This window comes from Neodiprion lecontei, chromosome 4 (genome assembly GCF_021901455.1).
Source record: "Neodiprion lecontei isolate iyNeoLeco1 chromosome 4, iyNeoLeco1.1, whole genome shotgun sequence".
NCBI lineage: Eukaryota > Metazoa > Arthropoda > Insecta > Hymenoptera > Diprionidae > Neodiprion > Neodiprion lecontei.
The window spans coordinates 4,823,264-4,846,508 of record NC_060263.1 but is presented as its reverse complement, the minus strand read 5'-3'; the positions used below and the strand labels follow the sequence as shown (position 1 = coordinate 4,846,508).

The 23,245-nt window shown below is 36.7% G+C and overlaps 1 long non-coding RNA gene across 1 annotated transcript in view; it reads right to left on the bottom strand.

Annotated features, from left to right (window-relative positions):
* LOC124294146 overlaps positions 1-23,245 on the bottom strand; it is a 162,878-nt gene that overhangs the window by 112,558 nt on the left and 27,075 nt on the right. The window contains exon 3 of the long non-coding RNA XR_006904034.1: positions 20,667-20,788. This is a non-coding gene — a long non-coding RNA (uncharacterized LOC124294146). The remainder of the gene's footprint in view (positions 1-20,666; positions 20,789-23,245) is intronic.

Genomic DNA, 23,245 nt, shown 5'->3' with positions numbered 1-23,245 from the left:
AGTTGAGTAGTCCGTAGAATTATTTCAAGCTGTTGTAACGCGTGCGGGTTGACATTTTCTAAGCAATAAACCGGGCAGTTTTATTTTTCTTTCTTTTTATCTTGTTTCTTTTTCTTTTTTTTTTGTTTTTTTTTTTGTTTTTTTTTTTTTATGGTCGTAAATATGCCGAGCCAGCGGATTTCTAAGGTCTTTCTTTGTTCGTCAAATAGCGAATAGAGAATTTCGTAAGAGGAGATCTACGAGATTTTTTTAATTCTTTTTTTTTTCCCCTCGTATGTGTTGCGTCGCGTGTGCGTGTATGAGCCTCGAGCTTTTTTCGCCTTCCCGTTTAAACGCGGTATATTTCGTTTCGTCGTAATAACCCAAGTATTATTATGCTCGTCAAAGCTTCCGAGTCGAGTGTTTTTCATAGCGACGTGGAACGCGGTTGAATAGCATGAGCACATGTGATAGTTTTTTAACAATTTTAGGAGAATCCCGATCTATCGTATGGTGTAAATATATATATATATATATATATATGTATGTATGTATATACGTATATGTACAATAAATTCGAATGCCTGACTACCAACAGTCAAATATCCATTGTTAGATATCCTGGTCGTTGACTTTTCTAATGAAATTGCAGAAGTGGTCAAAGACAAAAGAGAGAAATAAAATTTAAAAAAAATACCACCTATCAACTCGACAGTCGAGTTATTATTTTATTTATATGATTGTTTTTTTCATTTTCTTACCCACGTAATAAATTGCAGCACCGGTAATTGATGACAGCTTAATAATGTTAGCCGGGACGCTTCGTTTGATGTTGTTATATATATATACCGCATGTATTGTACACTCGAACAATATATAATAATTTATATAATGGCCGGCGCAATTTCATCTTCAAATATCATTACTTTACTCTCTAACGTTATTATATCTTCCATAATGTACAAAGCTGAAGAGGTGATTCAGCGAATGACAGCTTGGAAACGCATCAGTATTACATGTATGTACATATATACATACATATATATATACACACACACACACATATATATACATACATATATATCACGAGTTTCGCAATCAGTTCAATTCACTGAACTGTTTAATCTCCGTTGTCGTATGAAATTAAATATTTAAGTGGACGAATGGGATTTTATTATACGCAATGAACAGCTGCGCAATTATTTATCCATTTGTGGATATACATAAATGCTTGCTTATTTATATGTTTATATATATATATATATTTTACTCCCCGTCGAGTAGTTCAATATAATATTCGGGTGTTTGAGAAAAAAATTAATTTGCGATTTTCCACCGTGGCAATTCCTAAAAAGTTTGTTTAGGTTGAAAGAAAGATTCTGCCCAAAGATGAGAGTTCTACGTTAAGTGAAAGATCGCGCTCGTTTGATTTTAGACTTTTATAAATTTTTTCAAATTTATGAAGCATCGTGAATAGACTTTTATTTTTTCATCGTCTACGTCAATCGTTGTATGAATTTATGTCACAAAGAAGACCCACAATTGTAACAATGATTCTCCAGTTGATGTTCGAGAAGCGTATCTAACGATTTTTTCATTGTTAATTCAATCTCATAAACCAGTTATAATTTAATACGAACTTCTAATTTAGGAGTATAAGATTCCCGGTTGATATATCGTTGTGTTTATGAATCGAGATCTTTGGATTAAATATAAATGTCAGGAAGGAAATAATAATTGAAATGCTACAACGCGTTTCTTTGCAAACTCAATAAAATGGGAAAAGAAAGTGAAAAATGGTAAATTATTTATTTCTGATGCACCCTCATATAGATATATATATATATAATTATATTATATGTATTAATATATATATATTTCAAAATTTACGATTATCTGTTTAAATCGTACCTCCAACGTTTAATCCATTGATTTATAAGTTGTTACTTTGTCTTTTTTTTTTTTTTGTTATTGTACCTACGGCACAACAGCTTTGAATAATTCTCACGAAATGAGGGAAAAAACGTCGTCAAAGCGACAAAGAATAATTCGAAAATGCACGCATCCGATAAAATTTGATTTTAACATTATATTTGGTACATATATACGGGTTGTATAAATTCGCGTTATACAACAAATACTCATATTATACAGTCGGGCAGAACCGGCCGTGCCTAAGAAGGCAAACATCTGTAAACATTTAGGTCACCGATACGAATTTAAACTTCCGCGCGACGCGACTCGTATTCTACCAACGAATCGAAAGAATGTTTAATAATTGTATAATAGGCAGCGGGGTTCAAAAATTATAACTTGATTCACGATCAGTCGAGTAAGAATAATTATTCATTAGATTGTTTCAAATTTTCCCTCCACTCAAATACGGAATTGATTGTTATTTATTTTTATGTATTTTTTCTCTCGGTTCACGAAATCTTTTATTTATAACATAGAAAATAGAGAACATAATTTGTGAAATTAACCGTACTAATCAAATATATTTCATTATGAAATATTTTACGTTTCATTCAACGGGATCGGATAATTGAAGAGGAAAATTAACCCTTAATTGCCACGCTTCTGTAAAATCACGTACTTGTACAAAAATTGTTATAAAAAATAAACTATCGAACATTGTCACGTGAAATTTTTTTCAGATAATATTTAAAGTTACTTACAGGAATACGTGGTTAACATGGTTGAAAATTGAATTTAAGTGTACTAAAGAAAATGAATGGCTAGGTTTACAAAAAAAAAAATTTGTCATTTTGAATTTTTTCTTTTTAAATTTCATTTAACTAAGAGAAAAAAGGCTTGGGGTGGTCGACACCCCTGGGTGGTAAATAAGGGCTGAGAAGAGCTAGATGAATTCAAGCAACACCTAAACAATTATTCAGCAACGAAGTAACAGTTTTCCTCCGTTTTTTCTTTTTACCTGTAACGATATTTTTCGATTGCGGTAAAAAAAAAAAATGAAAATAGTCAAGGACCAAGCGTTAACCGGAGTTAAAAATTTCTCTCACAAGTGCACGTAAGTGTAAAAACACACCTCAATGCAGAGGGTTAAAAGGTACGCGGTGTGCAATTCCGCAAGCTCCATTATTCCCCGAGGTTTCTTCAACAGTCGAGATTCGTCGGACTTTGCAAGGGACATCTGGAGCGTAAACCGCATCCGGATCCGGTTTTCGCCGTTCAAATATATCACAAGAGCATAATATAACGTCCTCGCGTCTATCTCTTTCGTTGCACACGAAGCCGATGCATACGTACAATGTACATTGCGGTATACCCACACACACGCACGCACATATGTGTATTTATATCCGGTTGTAAAAAAACGAGAGGAAGAGGAGGAGGAAGTGAACTAGGAACAAGCCGTTGCTGCTGCTGCTGCTGTGCGAAATGCATTTTGCTTACACCCTGAAAGCAAGGCGAGATCTGATCTATTGTTCGACATGGGAACGAATGTCGGACTTTGCGTTTTAAAAAATAAAGTCGATGGGGTCGTGCTGGTGAAAAACGTTTGAACGAAATGCGTGCGTGTTTAAAGATTTATATTTTAGTATATTTCGGTCATTACGTAACATTTCGACCTGGGTCTGACCCTTGACCTCTCGGATTGGGCCTGCGATTTTTCATGCGATTATTCTCACTTTGAAAGACACTCGGGTTTTCTTTATAGATTTTTTTTATTTTTTTTTGTCGATTAAAGATTTCTACAATTTTTTAAAAACGATGTCATCGATCGACATCGTTTAAAAATTTGCAAAATTTATGCTAAAAATCGCGTCTCGGATATCAATGTCTCTAAACTCAGAGTCGGAGTGAGATTTTTTTCTTCTTACTGTATCGAAGCTTTCCCCGGAAAAGAGAAACGTTAAAGAAATTCGAAGCCGAAGTCATTTCACTACGGATGGTTTGCTGAAACATTTTCATACGTCGCATCGGATTTTTTTTTTTAGATTCTCAAACCGCGTCGATCGATAAAATCGTTCAATAAAAATTGCAAAAAATTCAACTCGAGTCCTAGAAAATTCTATTTAAAAAAAAAAAAAAAAAAAAAAAAAAAAAGAGTGCCTTTCGAAGTGAGAATAATCGTACAAAAAATCACGGGCCCAATCCGAGAGGTCAAGGGTCAGGCCCAGGTCAAAGCGGTATGGGACACCCCATGTATACATATGCAGACAAAATCAGTACAAAGTGAATAAAAAAATAAACAGACAAACAAAGAAAAAAAAAAAAAACAACCCTCCGACCAAAGAAAAGAATTACAAAAGGTATGACGCCAGTTTGAAACTTGGTGCCCTTGGATTAAAAACTGTCTACCTGGCATGCATCAGAAGCCTTATTCTACATATATAACGGATGAGCGTAGATAAGTATCAGTATATACATAATTGAGAGAAATTTGTAGTTCGGGTTACCGCTCAGTTCTTAAATATTTTCATTTTTTACCACGATCGAAAAATATTTCTCTAGGTAGAAAATGAAAATTAGTTTTCTAGCCGTTACCGGAAAGTCTGGTATCCGTTGCTATTCCTTCTCATTACGATCGCTGTTGCCAGATTTTCTTGCAACCGTTGCGAAAATTTAATGCTCGTGCGACGATAAATTGACGTTAAAGCCTTGTTTGACTAAAAAAGTAGAGCAAACCTCACAATCTGATTTTGCGTTGCAATAACCAAAAAAGGAGCGACGATAGCGCAAAATTTTTAAGCGTACCTCGTTTTTCCTAATTCCAACAATACTCAAACAAATTTTTTAACGATACCTGTTTTACTCTTTTTTTCTAGTTACTACGCAAACGAAATTTTTCTCGGTGTATATATACATACGTGTGTATGTGTGTGTGTGTGTGTAAATTGTGTACACGTGTATATAAGCATGTATTTTCATTCCGTTCCCCGAATAGCAGTTTGTTATGGGGTACAAGGTGGGCTTATATTTTATTTCAAGATTGCGCACGGCGATATTGCGATACGTGCCGAGGTGTAGGTAGACGTACTGCAATGAAACATCCGTCTTTGCATGCGCGTAGAATGCACTATATACCAATGTATAATATACACGAAAGTTTCACGTGTCCCATATACGTTACAGCTCCAGAGCCAACATTTCAATCTATGCAGACCCGACTGTTATCAGTCACGCAACTTTTACCCGTCAAGCTCTCCCTTTTCGCCAATGGCACTAACGCATGTAACTCCGTAGATATTGGAGATTATTGATCATGTCTGAAGGGCCATGCATTTTTAATACTCTCGGGTTTGACTCGAACGAAAAAAACAAGAGAAAAAAAAAAAAAAATAGAAGGAACATTTGCAATTATGGATGAATCAAAAATTTTCTAGAATTATAAACGGTCGACGAATTACGATGGTTTATTTTTTCTCACGGTATATTCGGTTTTGTGGGAAAAATTGCTCGGACACGAAATGTTCGACAAATGTTTGCGAAAAAAATAAAGTAATAATTTAAACTTTCGTCGTAATCGATCAGGGGATATTTTCGAACGAACAGACAATACGGATAATTAGCGAAAACACGCAATTTTGAAATCTGATGTTGAGAGAGAGAAAAATTTGAACAGAAAACAAAATTTTTAACGAATTTTGCTTGATTAAAAATTAATTTCCTAATAACCAGGACCTGCCGAAATTGAAACTGACTATTGCGTATGATAAAATTAATTTTCAACGGTTCTGATTGAAGTGATTTGCATACCGAGTTCGAATAAAATTTTCGAAATAATAAGGAAGAAAAATCGTCGTTTTTGAGACGTACTGTTCCATGTGACGAGAAAAAATAACGAACACGATGATGATAGAAATCTGCAAGTTGCCAGGCGATTTTCGTATCGCAAAGTCGGTTTCACCGACTGATCGTAAAGTGGCGCGACGCCGCGGGGAGAATTCAAGTTAAAAGATTGCAGAACGCGAAACTTGGACGGGATTCGCAATTATGACTGTATGAGATAACCTCCGTTAACGAGCCTCCAAATTGACGATAAACGCTGCGATTGCTGTTGAAGAATAAATTATATTATTCGGAATTGCGTAAAAATATAAGGTATACAAATGTGTCTATTTAATTCAAGACGTGCGAGAAGCGATAACGATAATAACTGTTTAAGCGACAAATGCGACACGACGATTTACGCGGATGACGAGTAATTCTTTATTATACGTATACCTGTGTATATAGTATGTATAATATCGTTGAGCAAATAATTGAATATATTAGTAAGAATAAATTATTCAAATTATACACGTACCGAGAAATCATTGAGAAATTCTCACGAAAGTGGAATAAAGTGAGAGAAAGAGAGAGAGAGATAATAATGTAGGCGCCATAATTATGAGACATTCAGTGATTCGTACAGGATGTCCCATTTTAAAAAATATCTATGAAATATATCGTAAATTATGCATTAAATTGTAAAATCTCTCGGACAAAAGTTGTTGTACACGAAGGGGGACGTGAAAAAATGACCAGGAGTACAAGCTTACTCATTTTTCAATGAGAAATAAGAAAAATGCATTCAAAAAATAGAAGGCTCTATTTGATAAAAAAAAAAAAGTTGGGCCTCAATGGGCCCAGAATAGGATCCGTACCCAAGAACTCGCAACAACTTTTCACATGCAACAACTTTTTGTCCAAAATATTTCGCAATTTAATGCTTAGTTTTCGATGTATCAGATCATATTTTTAAAAATGGGACACTCGGTATATTACAGGTTATAGGTATACAATATTTTTTATTATTACAATAGGTGTTTAGTGCAATCGGTGCGTGAAGAACAAAAAAAAACTACAAGGTAATATGATATAAAAATAAAAAACGCCAATCGAATTGTTACATATTAGCTGAAAAAATTCATAGTCGGGCGCTATGATCGGTACACGTACAATCAAATACGGCTGAAAAGTTTCTCAATTTCTACAAACTCGTTTGGAAGTAAATAATTCGTTGTTGCAAAATAATAATAATGATAATAATAAAAACCGTTTGTTATCGATGAGGTATCGTTACCCGTTTTATTACGTCGCGAGATTAAACTTACATTGTACGAGTTTACAAATTAAGGCGTACCGCCGTTCCTTTTGTAGAGAATAAAACGACCGAATAACAAAAACTGAGAGAAAAGATGATAAAAAGGTAGGAAGAAGTAGAAGAAGAAGAAGAAGAAGAAGAAGAAGAAGAAGAAGTAATAAAAAAAACTCCCCACAAAGAGATCCCCCACAGTAATTAAACAATTGACCTCAATTAATTGGTCGGAAAAAAAAGTATCGAGTGCGTGTACGTACGAATGTATTCGCCGGGAACGTTGCTCGTTCAATATAACGTATGATCGTAAAAGGAATCGCATTTTATACACGCGTATGCGCCAATTGCTTGGAAATCCACGCCATCGGTCCGCGTGTGCTGTGCAAGTTGGTACGTACATATGTGTGTATTCAAGTGGGAGAGAAGAAAATTGCTTAATCAGGATGAATTTTAGGGCAAAAAAAAACCGCCCACCGTTGTCTGCCAACCATCCGCGAAAGACGTTTTACAGTCATAATATACGTATGAGTATACATACATACATGTAATATCTGCAATTATTGACGACGACAGTTTGTTGGTGCGGAAATGATGAAAGAAAACTTGGAATTCACAGAGTGAAGATGAAACTTTATATTTATGGAATCTATATTTTTTTCCATTGCGATCAAGCTCGAAGTACGTGTTCGAATAAAAGGTAAATTTGATAAATGGAGAGCGAAATTAAGTTTTTTCCTAATCTTGTAATGGTCATTGATTTTTCAATAGCAAGTAATTATTGTTTGCAAAAAGTGTGCGTGACAAAAAAAAAAAAAAATACAAGGCAAATATTAAACCGTGACAAAAATAACTAGATCAAAAATAACCCATGACAATAATAACAATAAAACAATAAACCATGACGAAAAATTGCGAAAGAAAAGAAAATGAAATTTGACAAGTGTTATTTTTGATCGACTTATTTTCGACAAAGGTTATTTTTGTTCGAATTAAAATTTTGACAAAAATAACAATAAAATAATAACCCGTGACAAAGAAATTGCCCAAAAAAAAAAAAAAATAAAATAATAATAAAACAAAATGAAATGAAATTCGACACGCGTCATTTTCGTTTGGGTTATTTTTCATCGTCGCACGTTATTTCTCTTCGGGTAATTATTCCCGGTTTGTTCGGCCCGAGTAGCCGTCTGATCACGAGGAGTATTTCATGGGAATAAATACCGCGAGACGAAGTCGGCATAGTGGGGGTCGATCCGAGGGGCGTGGGCGAGTTTGCCACCCCGTGACGTAACGCGAGTCGGGAAGGTGCAAGTTGCACCAGCGCATCGAGGGTGCAGCGTTATAGGCTGCGTGCCGGAGTGTAGGGGATGACGCAACCGCATCGGAAGTGGGCCAGTGGGACTCGAGCGGCCATCTGCGAGTCCTCTTCCTCCCTTGCCTCGAGGGGCGGCTTGTCGACGTCCCCTTTTTCCTGCACTCGGACCACCCGCGAAACGTTTCCACGTTTCGGAAAATCGTCGCGGGCCAATTCCGTCGGATGAATCGTAATTTTGCGCGTCGCGATACGAGCGGAAATGATTGCAGTGTTCCGGTTTTTTTCAACGCACGTTGTTCCCGATTGTCGTCAGTTTTTTTTTTTTTCTTTTTGGAAAATTATTTTTTCCTTTTTTTTTTTTTTTTTTTTCTTTTTTCTCCACCACTAATTTTCGACAAACTTTTTTTCTGGTGAACTCCGAGCAGGCGTGTCAATCAATGGATTACAATATCGTCGAGAGAAAGGAGAAGACTGCTTCGCTTCACGGATTCAGATAAGTCGATACTATTTTTATAACCCACTTTCCTCTAACCTTTAAAACGTTTTATACTTTGAAATGAAAAAAATTCACGCAAAATGATTTTATTTTTGAGCAAATAAAACACTTTTCGAACGATTCTGAGATGTTATGGACGTATGTCTCGGAAATTGAGTTTTTTTATTTTTTCATTTTTCATCTGCCTTAAAAATTTCCCTCATCTCGCGATGTGAGAATAATTCTAGAAAATAAATAGCGACGATCGATTTGTCGGAAAATTTTACTCCCGTTTCATGGTAAAATCGTAAGAAACCATAATCAAAATTGTACGTTTATAGTGTACAAAATAGCGAATGGGTTGATATAAAATGTTCATTTCAATTTTACGATAAATCCTGTATCGTTTTCAACAGTTTCAAAAAGAAAAATGAAAATAAAGATTCACGAATACTGTTCCAGTACTTTTTCGTTCTACACACATATGTAAAGCATAAATTTGAACAGAAAAGAATTTTGATTATACCAATTTTAGAAACAAAAAAAAAAAAAAATACAAATTTCCAGTTAAATTCAATGAAAATTCCACCGATCGGAATAAATTTTTCGATTGCTATTGCATAAATAATTCCTGTAAAGATACATCAAACTTTATTATCGTAACGAATAACAGCAACTAGATTGTAAAACAATTATTACTATCTGAGAACTTTTCCAGCTGCCGAAATTCCTGACTCTTTTTATTCGTCAATGATCGAAGCAGTCGACGTCTTTACTTTTTTTCTCGATTTACCATACTTTTCTTAAAGCCGAAGTGCCAAATTATAATTTTCTGGAAAAAACCCTCTGTCCCTAAATTCGATCTCAAGTATCTGTCCGATTATTTCGTTGATACAAAAACAATGTTTCGCCATGCCGAAGGAAATATTCAAAATCGATTCCCAGTTTTAAAATTTATCGTTAGTCATAAAATCAAACTCAATTCGCAAAAATAAATACATTCAATTTGGCGATTTTTTCATTTTTTTCACGTTTTCACCCTTCTAATTAATTTTTGACCACTAATTTTCGTAACTTACGCTAAAAGTTTTACGGGCCACGCGGTTCTTGGTAATAAAAAAAAAAAAAAAAAAAAAACGAAGAAAATGAGAACCTACAGGATCCTTAACGATACAATGTAGGTACCGGAGAGATGGAATTTACAAGATTGACGAGTTTTTCAACCCCTGTTACCGGGTTGCGTAAAAAAAAAAAAAAAAAAAAACATAACCTTAAGATTCGAAGGATAGTAATAGTAATAATAAGGATACTAACTATAATGCAAATCCAGACATTATGCAGCCGATATTTCGATGCAAATTAGTGAATACCCGCATATTAAACATCGCGTCGATCAACGCACTGTTAAAAATTTCTGAATGGAACTTCGTACACCGTTATGATGAATTCGCGATACATTTACTGTTTATACGATTTACAAAACAAAATAAATTTACTCTACAATTTGGTAAATTCAAATAACATTTTTGCATTTTTCCAATGAATTTTCGTCGAATCGTAAAACTTTTCATTACTAATTTAAAACAAGTACATAATAATTCACGTGGCTGCGGCAAAATTTCTAAACTTTCAATCCGACTTCGTAAAATCGACGAATCTTTCGTTCGGTAAACGTTTGCAGTAAATTCTCAATTATTTTTAAGTGTACGCGTATGGCGTGGATGGCGGCCTGGTTATACATACAGATTTAATGCACCGACCAATATGGATGTCAGCATTGTGCTCCTCGGAGGCCCGACCAACTTCGACACACACACGCCTGCATCGCAAACATACGAAACGAAAAAACAAAGGACCGGCCATTGTACGGTGCTTCCTGTACTAATTTGCACTTGGTATTCAGGCGGGCTTGACGAGCGGCTGCGCGAAACCGCAGGAGAAATAAAACGGCTGGCAGCTGCAGCCTGATGCAGTTTTGCCCAATCGCGTGGAATATGCGTTCTAAAAAATATCGCCCCGTGGCTTATTATTCCAATATTTTGCAATCCCTCGGTTATACAATACGAGGAAACGAGTCAATTCTGTCGAATTTTTCTTAATATTTTACACATACAATTGCAACAATTACAGTAGAAAAATTATAAAATAAAAAAAAGCTTCGAAATTTCGATTAAAATTAACGATGATGTACGAACGAAAATTTGAGCGTGAAACATTGGCGAGCGAATAGCGTTAAATTTCCTTACATGCGTAGTATCAAGGAATCATTTAAACTTCATGTTTCATGCGATTGTCCGGTGGAAAAATTTGTACGCGATGTATGAATTATCAACGATTTACACGAGATTAATAAAATGTGTAACTTTTGTACGGGAAAAGGATTTTCATCCTCGTTGTCGAATAGTTTTCGAAAATTTCACAGGCAACAAATAACGACGATTATTTTCTTCGTTTCTTTCATTTTTATTCTCTCTTATTCTTTCAAATCAAATTTATCGTCAGCCAGATTGTAGCTTTAAATATAGGTATTCAAATGATATAACAATGACAAATAAATTATACAACGATACCGAATTACTTGCCATGAGTACGAACGAAATAAAATGTGAAAAAAAAAAAAAATATGTAAATCAATGAGACATTGAAATAAAGTGAAATCTGTTATTGAGAGAATTTAGTTCGACAATGATTCAGAGTTGCTGTAAGTTGGGAGGAAAGTCGATGATAACCCGAGTAATAGAATAACATAAAAGAAGAGAAGAACAAAATAAAAAAAAAAAAAGAAAAAATAGATTAAGTAGAAGAAAATATAATCGAGTACAATTTATAATCCTGTTAATTATAGTCATCACAAAGAAGAATTGTGTGCCGCCTTTTTAACGGCTTCGACCACTTACATATACGTATTTACAAGACGTGTACACATGTACATATACATATCCATATGCACATATATATATATATATATATATATATATATATATATATATATATATATATATGGAAAATTACGAGCAGAAACCTGCAGGCTGCAGCATTTCTTCCTCTGTCCTTTTCACTCTCGGTGTTGATACGGTCAGCTGTCAACTGACCTTGCCCAAGTTTCTACGCAGTTTTTAAACTCGATGCGATGCAGTTACGCACACACACAAACACGCACGCATAAACACACACATATATATATATATATGCATACATGCAACGACTGCAGTTCCAAGCTGCAACGAAATGTTGGAAAGAGTGTCGAAGCGGTACGAAGGTGGGGAAGAGAGGAGCAAATCGGTCGTGTGTGTGTTGTACGTGCGAGAAATAACGTCGTGGCTTATGCGAACCTTATATAAATTACGTGCTTGCGTAGGTGTGCATACAGATATTTATAATTAATGGTGGAGAGTGAACGTGTCCGTTCACGCCCATTTTTTTTTTATTTTTTTTTTTTTTTTCTTTCATTCTTTCTTATTTTCTTCTCCTCGACTTCTTAGTTCCTTTTTTTTTCTTTTTTTTTATTTTTATTATTCTTACTTTTTTTCACTCTCGTTTATCGTCAACAACGCACGTCAAGCTGTTGACATTTAACGCCAATTATAATTCCATTTTGTTTTTCAATTCAATAACGAGGAAAATATTTACCAACGATTATTTACGCCGCGTGGTTCAAATTTTTTTATTCAATATATCATCGTTGGAACGAAACGAAGGATATCGTAATAAGGCTTTGAGGTTCCAAAAAAAAAAAAAAAACAATCGGGTTTCAATACGCTTTTTGAAAAAACCTCGCTGCGAATTGGAGAAAGAAAAAAAAATAAATAAATAAATAAATAAACGGTCGAAAACGTCAATGATTATTGTTTTTAAAGTTCAAGCAAACTCGTTCCTACGTTTTTTTTTTTCCATCGCGTGCCAATAACGTACAAATAACGTCAATCAATTTCAATTATTTATGTATCGATGAAAACGTTCAGGGAGTTGGATAAAAAGTTTCATATTTGTGGAATTACCGACAAGGCTCAACTTTTTTTCTACACTCGAATCCAAGGATTTTTCATACCGTTTCCTTCCGATGACCGGAAATCATTCTTTTGACAAAATTCGACTGAATTTAAGTTCGGTTTGACACGTTGAAAATTTTGACTTTGTAAACTTTAATTTTGAAATATTTTTACGTTATCTAGGAGAGGATATTTATACTGCCTCGCGATTTCGAAGTCAAAATCAATTAAATGCGAATCACGTGGCGAACGATCTGTAAAAGAAATTTGATATTTTTTCTGTAGCTGAGAGGATCGATCGCCGCTCGAGTAATTTATGACTAACTAATCGATGATCGATCGATCCCTCCTTCAAGCGTGGAAATAATCAATCATAGATCTTAAAGTATTGTGTATTTTCGTAGAGAAACGCGAATAATTGTAACGCGTAAACAGGAAAACCTAAAAACTGATTAAAAAAAAAAAAAGGAGAGACTCAAATAAAAAGAGTCGAATGTCAAATCGAACGAACGTGCATCGAATCATCGCATCGCGAATTATTGATCGGGGAGTGTGTTAATCAAGAAGCAAGTGACGAATGGTTGGGTTTAGTATTTTTTTGCATCCTCTTCCATCCCGCCCCCGTTTTTCTTAATTTTATTTCAATGCCGTTCGCAAGGTGTCGCGGCTGCAAAAATCAAACGCATAAATCTCGCGGGTGTGAGTATAAATAATAAAATTTAACCAAGCCTGGTAAACAAAATTTTCACACGCAAACACATCCGTACATTCGTGCATCTTCTCTCTACATTCTTCTACACGTGTATAAAATTCAAAGTCTGTTTGTTCGCTTATAATTCCGGAACTACTCAAACGATATTCATTATCTTTCATTTCTGTCTATAACTAAAATGTCTGGCAAGATTTTAGGCTATATTTCGTTAAAACGAGATCAATAGTTTTGTATATAAATATCGATATTTGTAAGACAAGTACACTGAGAAAAATTTCATTTGCTACAGTAACTAGAAAAATTGAGTAAAACGGGATTCGTTGAAAACACTGTTTGAATATTGTTGGAATTACGAAAAACGAGGTACGCCTAACCATTTTGTAACGCGAAATCAGTTTGTGAGGTTTACTCTACATTTTTAGTTCAACAAGGCTTTAACGTCAGTTTATCGTTGCACAAGCGTTAAATTTTCGCAACAGTTGCAAGAAAATATAGCAAAAGCGATCGTAATGAGAAAGGATAGTAACGGATACCAGACTTTCCGGCAACGGCTAGAAAAATTCTTCGATTGTGGTAAAAAAATGAAAATAATTAAGGACCGAGCGGTAACCGGAAATAAAAATTTCTCTCAGTGTAGCGTATGATGCGAGAGATATACGTGATAAGAATAACCAAGAATAATCCATCATTTTTTCCAGATTAATCGAGTATAATCGATTATTTTTCAAACTTGATTAATCGACCGACTTGATTATTTTTCCTCGCAATCGGTTTTTGTTTTCTTACTCCCATCAACGACGCATTAAAATATCAATTATTATCATCATTGTCTTACCAAGTTATACCTATTTGATATAATAAATGAAAGATGAATGAATATTTTCACCTGAAATTGAAAAATATTTTTAATAAAACAACAAATTATGAAAAAACTTTTCCGCTATTAAGACCACGTACTGAAATTTACGAAATTTTGATTTCAAATCCACCGTTTAAAAAAAGTACGAAATAATCGATGAATTTTTACCGATTCAATCGAGTCGTGTTCGATTATTTTTGTGGACTCGATTAATCGATTCATCGATTATTGTTAGCCACTGGCCGTCACTGGGAGAAATGTATAAAATGCAACAATTCGAAAATCAACACTCGTGCGTAATGTATGTGGAAAAATGTATTTTTAGCCTAGCTCATAAGCTACTGCAAAAGATAAAAATACATGCAAATTCATATCTATGTTATGCACGACGCGTAGCTCGTCCTCCCTCACACGAATGAAATCTCCTTTACCCACACCCTGAAACGCGTTTAGCAATCGCGAATGCAACTGCAACTGCATAAATGCACCGCAGCACGGCGATTCCGTGCCTCGGAATAACTCCGCTATCAAACCGGCGAAAGCAATAACAACCGCATCGCATATATTATGAGTCAATTTATAATATTCCCTCTCGAAATACGTATATGGGGCATTCCGCGTCGATTCGACGAGAGTCTCGACACCCACCATCTTCGATTTGTTTTTACCAACTCCGAAAACCATTCCGATTACTTTTCAGATTTTTTCTACCCTCCCGGGCATTGACCTGAAGCAAAAATATTCCAACCAAAATTGAAGTGTGCGGGCAGAACGGTAATTGTTAATTAATTTTTTAACTGGCTAATAATTTTTTTTGGTAGTTTTGATTTTTGTTTTTTTTTTCACGTGCCAGGGTTTGATAAATCTTCCCTGGCACAACAATTGACGTGTGATGTCCCGTATGTTGAATGTCGGATGTTTCGGCGAACGTGAGAAATAAATTTGCAAATTTTTTACATCGATATTTACGAACAATTTAATTAAGAAAAATGTTTAGGTTTATTCTTTCTCACAGCCAGACGAATTTTGCCCGATCGATAGGTTCTAAAAATTCTACCTTCAACTACCTACGCAAACGGTTATCTCAATTTTCAACAAAGAATATAGATCGACCCTGGAATTGACCTACATGACTGAACAACTTGAAAAATTGTTAAATTTAACGTACGTGTGTCAATATTTTTATTTCCTTTCGTTCTTTTCGCAGACTAATTTTATCCGATCATCGAATGAACTTCAAATCCACTTACGACCCACAATCCGATACGTTCGATCGTGTACCGTAGTTGTACTTGCTCCTGGTTCGATTTTCAAGCGAACCAAAAATAGCCTCTCTAGTTGGATCAGTTGGAGAGAAAGAGACGGCGATAAGGGGAGAAAAAGAAAGAAATAGAAAGAGAGAGAGAGAGAGAGAGAGAGAGAGAGAGGAGGGGAAGGGGAGATAACTCGAAGCCCGACCGGTTGAGAGCATAGCAATCGAATTCCTCGACTGAGCGGCTGATCCTCAAATGGATATTTGACGCTCCGACACGTCATAAAACACATATTATATATTCGTCCGGCTTGCCGAAAAACAATTCCCGCAAATCAAACTGTAACTATATCTATAGCATTGCATATCCCGTACGCGCAATCGGAATTTTTTTTTTTTTTTTATTTATATATTTTTTTTTTCTTCCCCGTGATTGGTAAATTATACGGACCGTATAACGCAATCAGGTTTTACGATTCTTGCGTTTGACATTCTCACCCACATTATACGACACTTATACATGCGTATGTGTATATACGTATGCATATATGTATTGCATTATATGTACTTCGGTCACGAGGTCTCGCGTACGCGTAAACCGAACGAGCTTCAAAAGTTCGGCGAGTGCACGGTGACGAAAAAAAGTTTTTTGCAAAAAACCATAACCTATAAATAGATAAATGAATTACAGTGTTTTTTATTTCCAATTAAATGAAAATTGCCAACAATGCTTTACGGTTAAGCTCGTATAGAATTATTGCAGTTCGGTGATAAAATATACGATTATATAGTGATTTAGAAGTGAGAAAAATTGTTGCTGTCTTTTTTCTTCTTCTTCTTCTTTTCTTCTTTTCTTTTTTTTATTTCTCATCGCGACCGCGGTCGCAAAATTAAAATCATACTTTTAGTTTACCCAAGCAGGAAAAATTGCAACCATCAGCCGCGGGAGGATATTTTTCTCTATACGATTGGTGAGAGAGGGGTTGGAAAAATTCAAAACGGATTCGTCATTAACGACGGGTGTACGTGTATAATTAATATACGCTCGAGAGAAAAAAAAGAAACAACAAAAACAAGAAAACGATAACGAAGAACAAACTTCGCGACGTATCGCTGCTGCCATCTGAAATCCGTAAACCCCCGTCGTTCCAATGATACGTAACAAACGGTTGCAAAAAATACGTAATAAATAAAAAAAATTGCGATGCGTGAAAATTGGCGGGAAAATCGCGTCTCGGTGCAGATGCACCGTAAAGAACGGCGTGAGAGGGGGGGAGGGATATGCAACGTACAACGCATCGTGCACCGGCCGGTGCTGCTTACGAGATGATCAGCGTTGAATGGATTCACGCATTGTATACGTAACGTCGCTCTTTTAGTCACGTTGCAGCGTTTGGCGATGACGCGTTTTCCGTGTATGCGTGCATACATATATATATATATACAAGGCGGTGCTGAAGGGATGCAGATGCAGGCGTGTCCCCCTCACACAAACGCATTTCACGCGATGCAATCGTTGTGTGAGAGACTCTGAGTGGGTGCGGTCAAGGCGGGCAGAGGACACGTCCAAGGTTAAAAGTAAAGCGTACTGCGCATCCGAGAGCGAGGGAGAGAGAGAGAGAGAGAGAGAAAGAGAGAAAGAGAAAGAGAGGAAGAAAGCCTGACTCTGGTGTTGCATTTGGCGGTGCATTGCAACGGCCGAAGAGAGGGGAAGAGATTGAAGGAGGGGAGGAGGAGGAGGAGGAGAGAGAGAGAGAGAGAGAGGGTGAAGGGGGAGAGGAGGCACGCATCGCGTTTCTGCATCGGATGCGTGCAACCTTGCTTGAGAGTCCCTCCCGCATGCGTTTGCGTGAAGCATTTCGAATGTTCGTCGCGTCGTCGCGGTTGTGACGAGTGGATTTTTGGTGTTGTCGATATTGCATTCGTATCGCGGTTATGCGGCGTGTTTGGAGGGAGTTGAGAGAATTGAGAGATATGCATGAGAACAGAACTGCCTTCTGGAGCGCCACCGTGTGTCCCGCCAAGTGAAAAATTGCGTTTCTTCCGCAGAGGACGTTGTAATCAAACATAGCCAAGATTAGCTGCCCGTTCTTTTTTTTTTTTTTTTTTTTTTTTTTTTTCACGTATTTCATAAGTCGTATGATTCAAACCGGGAGACTACGTGAGTCACAGATTACTAGAAGCTATATAAATCCAGATATTACACACACGTCCTGTCAGAGGGGTTGAGAACGAAGGGGGGAAAATAACATCGAGATTTTTTTTTTTTTTAGTTGAATTCATTTCATAGAATTCAACGCGAATTTTTTTTTTTTTTCTTATTTTTTATTTTTAATCAATTTTTTTCTATTCACAATCGGATCGATTTCTTCGATTCAACTCAATTCATTTCAATATAATTCTCGATCGTTAATTTTTAATTCAGACGAGTTTCAAAGAATTTCAATTTATTCTTTGGCACGTACTTGGCGCTGATGGATACTAATTTTTCTCATTTCTCTGTAATGTTTCTTTTCCTCTCTTAAACAATTAATTCTCGCACGAATCGATATTGATTCGAATCAACTTGTCCTAGTTTTTCATATCTTAGTTAATTCTCAGTTAATATTCATTATTTTAGTTCATTTTTAATAATTCATTTTATTCTCATTAATTCAGTTACGATCGCGTTAATTCAGGTTAATTAGAATCAATTCGCAAATCTATCGACACGTCAATTCAACGAGTTATATTCCCCTCGTTGACGATGCAAGTGGTGTAAGTCATTCAGAACCGTAAAAGCATGCAATTTTCCCGACACCAGAATCGTGCTAATAATCTCAAACGCAAATTACCATGACCTGAAAAATTAGGTCAAACTGTACTTGAGATTAAATTTTATCGTGATTCCGGTGTCAGGCAAGTTACATTACTTTGCGGTCCTGGACGACTTTCGCCAATTGCATTCTCAATCCTTGACAATACGTGTAGAATTCTTTTGCAGAATAGAAAATCATTCAGCACGGTATCCGGTATTAAGAGGGCGTTAAAAATATAATATTTCCGGGACACAAGAAAAATTCAAGGATAGTTTCCAAGACTTTTCAACGACAAGCAAAATTTAAGAACATTTCCAGATCACTGAGCATCGTGTTTCGATATTGTTGAACAAACGAATGCACGGAATACCGCAGTGATGTTCTTTTTTATTTATATGTATAATACATTGCACAACGTGCGTCGGATATGGCGATATAACGTACGTACGTAACTATATACGTACAAATGTCTATATTTAATGAACCGATCGTTAGCGCAACGTCCGTAGTTATTACGGATCTCTGCAACATTGCGGAAAACTTCATTTGCGACAATGAGACGTTTGTGTAATAATCATCGTAACCAGTCAGGATTGATCGGTGCAATAATCGGCATATGGTTAAATTATTTTTTAGTTTGTTCGCCCGTTCTGGACTTTTTTTCCCCCACCGACGATCGTCGAGGAAAAGATCAGAAATATATGGCACGAAATTTCACTGCACCCAAAATTGATTACTATTTTCACGGTCCATTGATATGTCGAAAAATCAATACATTTTCGCCATGAAAAACTTTGGCTCTACGAAAATTGTGACGATATTATCTTGTGTGTGAATACTTCATAATTGCTCAACACTGTGTAATATTCAACGTGGAATACATGTTAAACATATGTACTAGATATTCGGAAGATCGAAAATTCGATCAATAATAATTGGTACGAAAAAAATCGGTTCAATAAAAATCGATATTTCCAAAACGATTATACAGGTATGCGATCGTAGCGTAAATTCATCGTAATTAAAACGATAGTTGAAATAATAATCGGTACGAAAAAATCGGTTCAATAAAAATCGGTGTTTCAAAAACGATTATTCAGGTATCCGATCGGAGAAGAAATTTCATCGTTATCAAAAAATATCTGAAAACTGTACAATCGACAGATATGGTACAAGACAAATATGCGAATAAAAAAAAAAAAGTAAGAAAAAGATCGGCAACAGTCCGGAAGAAAATCGTGGGGACATTTTGGGGTGGAATGCCCGTTGGATGCGATGTGCATAATGTAACGAATGTGTAAGTTTAGGAATTCCTCGACCTTGCAACGTTACGCGAGTGGCTTGAGTATAATTTCGTTTCACGAGAAAAAACGAAAAAGATGAAGTGAAAAATAAAAAAATAAAAAAAAAAATAAAAAAATGACAAAAAAAGCAAGAGGACAAAAATAAAAAATACAGAGGACGTTTGTTTTACTTTGCACTTGCCTCAACGCGTGGGGAGAAAGTTAGTCTCTACTTCCCTTCGCTCTTCTCGACGTCTGAAAATATTTTTGTCTTATACTCGCCTTACTTTTTTATTTTATCTTTTTACCCTCGCCGGGGATGCGCACTCGGGTCCTTTCTTATTTTAGCCAGATTTTCAAGCTCTCCTCTTGGCATGCACGCTTTCGTCCATGTACATGTGTACACAGTGTTGTGTACACAAAAGGAGCATGAGCAGCACCGCAGACAGGCAAGACCTTACGTAAATTCTTGAGAGAAGAATGCCGATCCAAAAATTGGATCTACGCGGTGCAACGAGATGAATAAGGAAAGAAATGCATCGTTCACAGGTGTGATTTGTAAGGTGCGAAAAAACGCGGGAAACTGCACTTCGGTTCGTCGATCGTTGGCGGTTGCCTAAAATCTCGAGGAAACAATCATTCTCCTAAATCGAGATTAAGCAATTTTAGCCGAATAATATTTCGAATCAACTCGAAGCCCCTGGCATTTTTATTCAACCGTCCACGGTATTTTAATCCTTTCATTTCCCCGCAGCAACTGATCAACCTTGTCGATGATCAATACAAACCGAAACACCGAGTTCTCCATCTGTCAAAGTTAATTCGTTTTCGTACCGCCAGAGCCGATAGCTTATCTATGAAATTGAAGCAGCTCTGCTCGGAGATCTATGGATGAGGATAGAACGGAAGCCCGAGGGGCATTTAATATGCAGGCAAGTATGCAGCTAAGTACTTACGCGTACCGAATGCCCGAAGCCTTTCCTCGCCAAGGCGAGGCCTGCCGGTAAGATTCTTGTCGAATGTTGTCGACGAGACTGCGTCGAGTAATTCCGCTGCTGGACCTCGTCGTCTGCATCGCCTGCAAGAAATCACGGCGTGAAATTTAACCTCAAATACCACCGTGTCCTAGCCTCATCACAGTTCATTTGCCACTTCGAAAGATCTTCGTTACTTCGATACGGCTAATAAAATACGGAAGTACGTAACAAGTTTCGTCCGGGATCATCGAATTTTTGGTTCCAAGTTTATTCGATTCTGCATCTGTTTTACTGGATCCGCCATCTTGGATTTATAAATGATCAAATTTTGATCTCAGATCCGTGATCAGCGACCCCAAAAACCTGCCCGAGTAACAAAATTCAGGCAAAAATATCGAGTTGAAAGGGTTTACCGATGAAACTGGAAGCGTGTGGGTTGATTCTGGTAACCACTTATAATAATATGAAAGTGAAGTCCGAACACGCGGCGAACCGTGTGAATCGCCTGTCTTATAATACGATACAAAGTACAAACTGCAGTAGGTACAACATGTTGTAAGTAATGTGAAAAGGAAATGATTTAGAGCGTCGATAAGTCATTCCTGACCGTAGAGTAACGATGCCGATGTGTATGGGTGTACCTACGTGTAGCGAAAACCTACACACTGACTTTTTACAACAGACACGGGAAAGTTGATAATGTTCACTAATTGCAAACGGGTAACCGAACCGACAGAACCAATCTCCCCTTCTCTATTTTTATTTATTTATTTATTTTTATTTATCGTTTTCAGGGATCGATTGCTACCAATAGTGGGCAATTAATCATAATGGTAAAACCGCGTTCCGTCGGCACCGCAGTCGTGAAAACGGTGAAACATTTCTAACGAACAACATCGACGGCAAACTCACCCGTGAAAGGTGAAACTAGGTACTTTATACCTGCCCACCACAAATACCAACGTTCGTGCTTATAATTCATCGGATAAAAGCGACGGAGGAAATCTTTACAGCACTGAGAGAAATTTTTAGTTCCCGTTACCCCTTACCTTAGGTTAGTCCTTAACTATTTTCATTTTTCACCACAATCGAAAAATATAGTTCCAGGTAGAAAACGAATATTAGTTTTATAGCTGTTGCCGGAAAGTCTGGTATCCGTTACTATTCCTTCTCATTACGATCACTGTTGATATATTTTCTTGCAACTGTTGCGAAAATTTAACGCCTGTGCAAGAATAAATTGACGTTAAGGCCTTGTTTAAATAAAAAAGTAGAGTAAACCGAACGAACTTATTTTGCGTTGCAATAACCAAAAAAGGATCGACGATAGCGCAAAATTTTTAGGTTTTTCGTAATTCCAACGTTATTCAAACAGTTTTTTTAACGATAGCTGTTTTACTCAATTTTTCTAGTTACTGTAACAAATGAAATTTTTCTCAATGAGAGTATCAAGATCTTGAGTATAACACGAACTGTACACTGTTACGCCGTAAACTTCCTTCCTCAATAACAGAATTCAAAAGTAATTTACCCGCCATTAAACACTTTGACGGGGTGAAACCACCCTCCAAAGAAGTAGGATTTTTTTTTTTTTTTTTCTAAATTGAGAAAACTACATTTTTCGTTTCTCGTTACGAGAATACTTTTCCAGTTGGATTGGTTAAAAAAACGTTACGTTCTTGCGATTGAAACTGCCAAATATCACCCCTCGACGTGCCTTACTTTGAAAAGTAGTTTCACACCCTTACACTGTTTAATGGCAGATGAAAAAAAATACGTGTCGATTAGTTTTCAGTCTACTATAAGATGTTAAAAAAAAAATAAAATCTGAGCGATCGACTTGGGACACCTTCCTCGTCAGTTTGGAATTCGATGTTGTTACAAATGCGATACGACGTGATAACCAATCGATACATCCGTTCGAGTTTTCTTCTCAACGTTGCATACTTGACGAAGTCAGCGAGGAGCGGAGGGGGATAAGCGATGCTTTTCGAGTGTGTGCGTGTTTGCTTCATGGTATAATGGTAAGTGGACATCACGTAGCTATGGAAAATTTTGGTAATTTGATTAGCGGTGGTTAAACATCGGCTGCAACAAACACTCGGGGCAACGAAGAGAGCCTTGGAAAGAGTTTAGGGTACACACTCGAAGGACCGAGCATTGTTAGCCCGCTGGTGGTTGGTACACACAGACGGATTCTAAAAATAGTATTCGGGTCCGCTCGAACCGCGTACCGTGGGCCCATATAATATTCCTCCTTTCTCTCGCGGTTTCGTTCGAGTCTCAAACTTGTATGTACCTTACACGCTTCGTCCACCTTCGGTTTGAGAACCGGGCCCTTCGCCTGTACGTATGACGTCAGAACCGGTTCGGAGTTGTAATTTTGGGCAGAGAAAAGAGGCCCGCTTCTCTTGGGCCCACAGGCCAAGATCCGTGGTGATCGTCGCGAGTACGGAGAGCGAAAACGAGTGTCCCATTTGCGTGTCGCGCGAACCAATGATAGAAGAAAGAAAAAAAAAAAAACCGAGTTCGAAACCGGTGATCGCCCGCAAAAAACT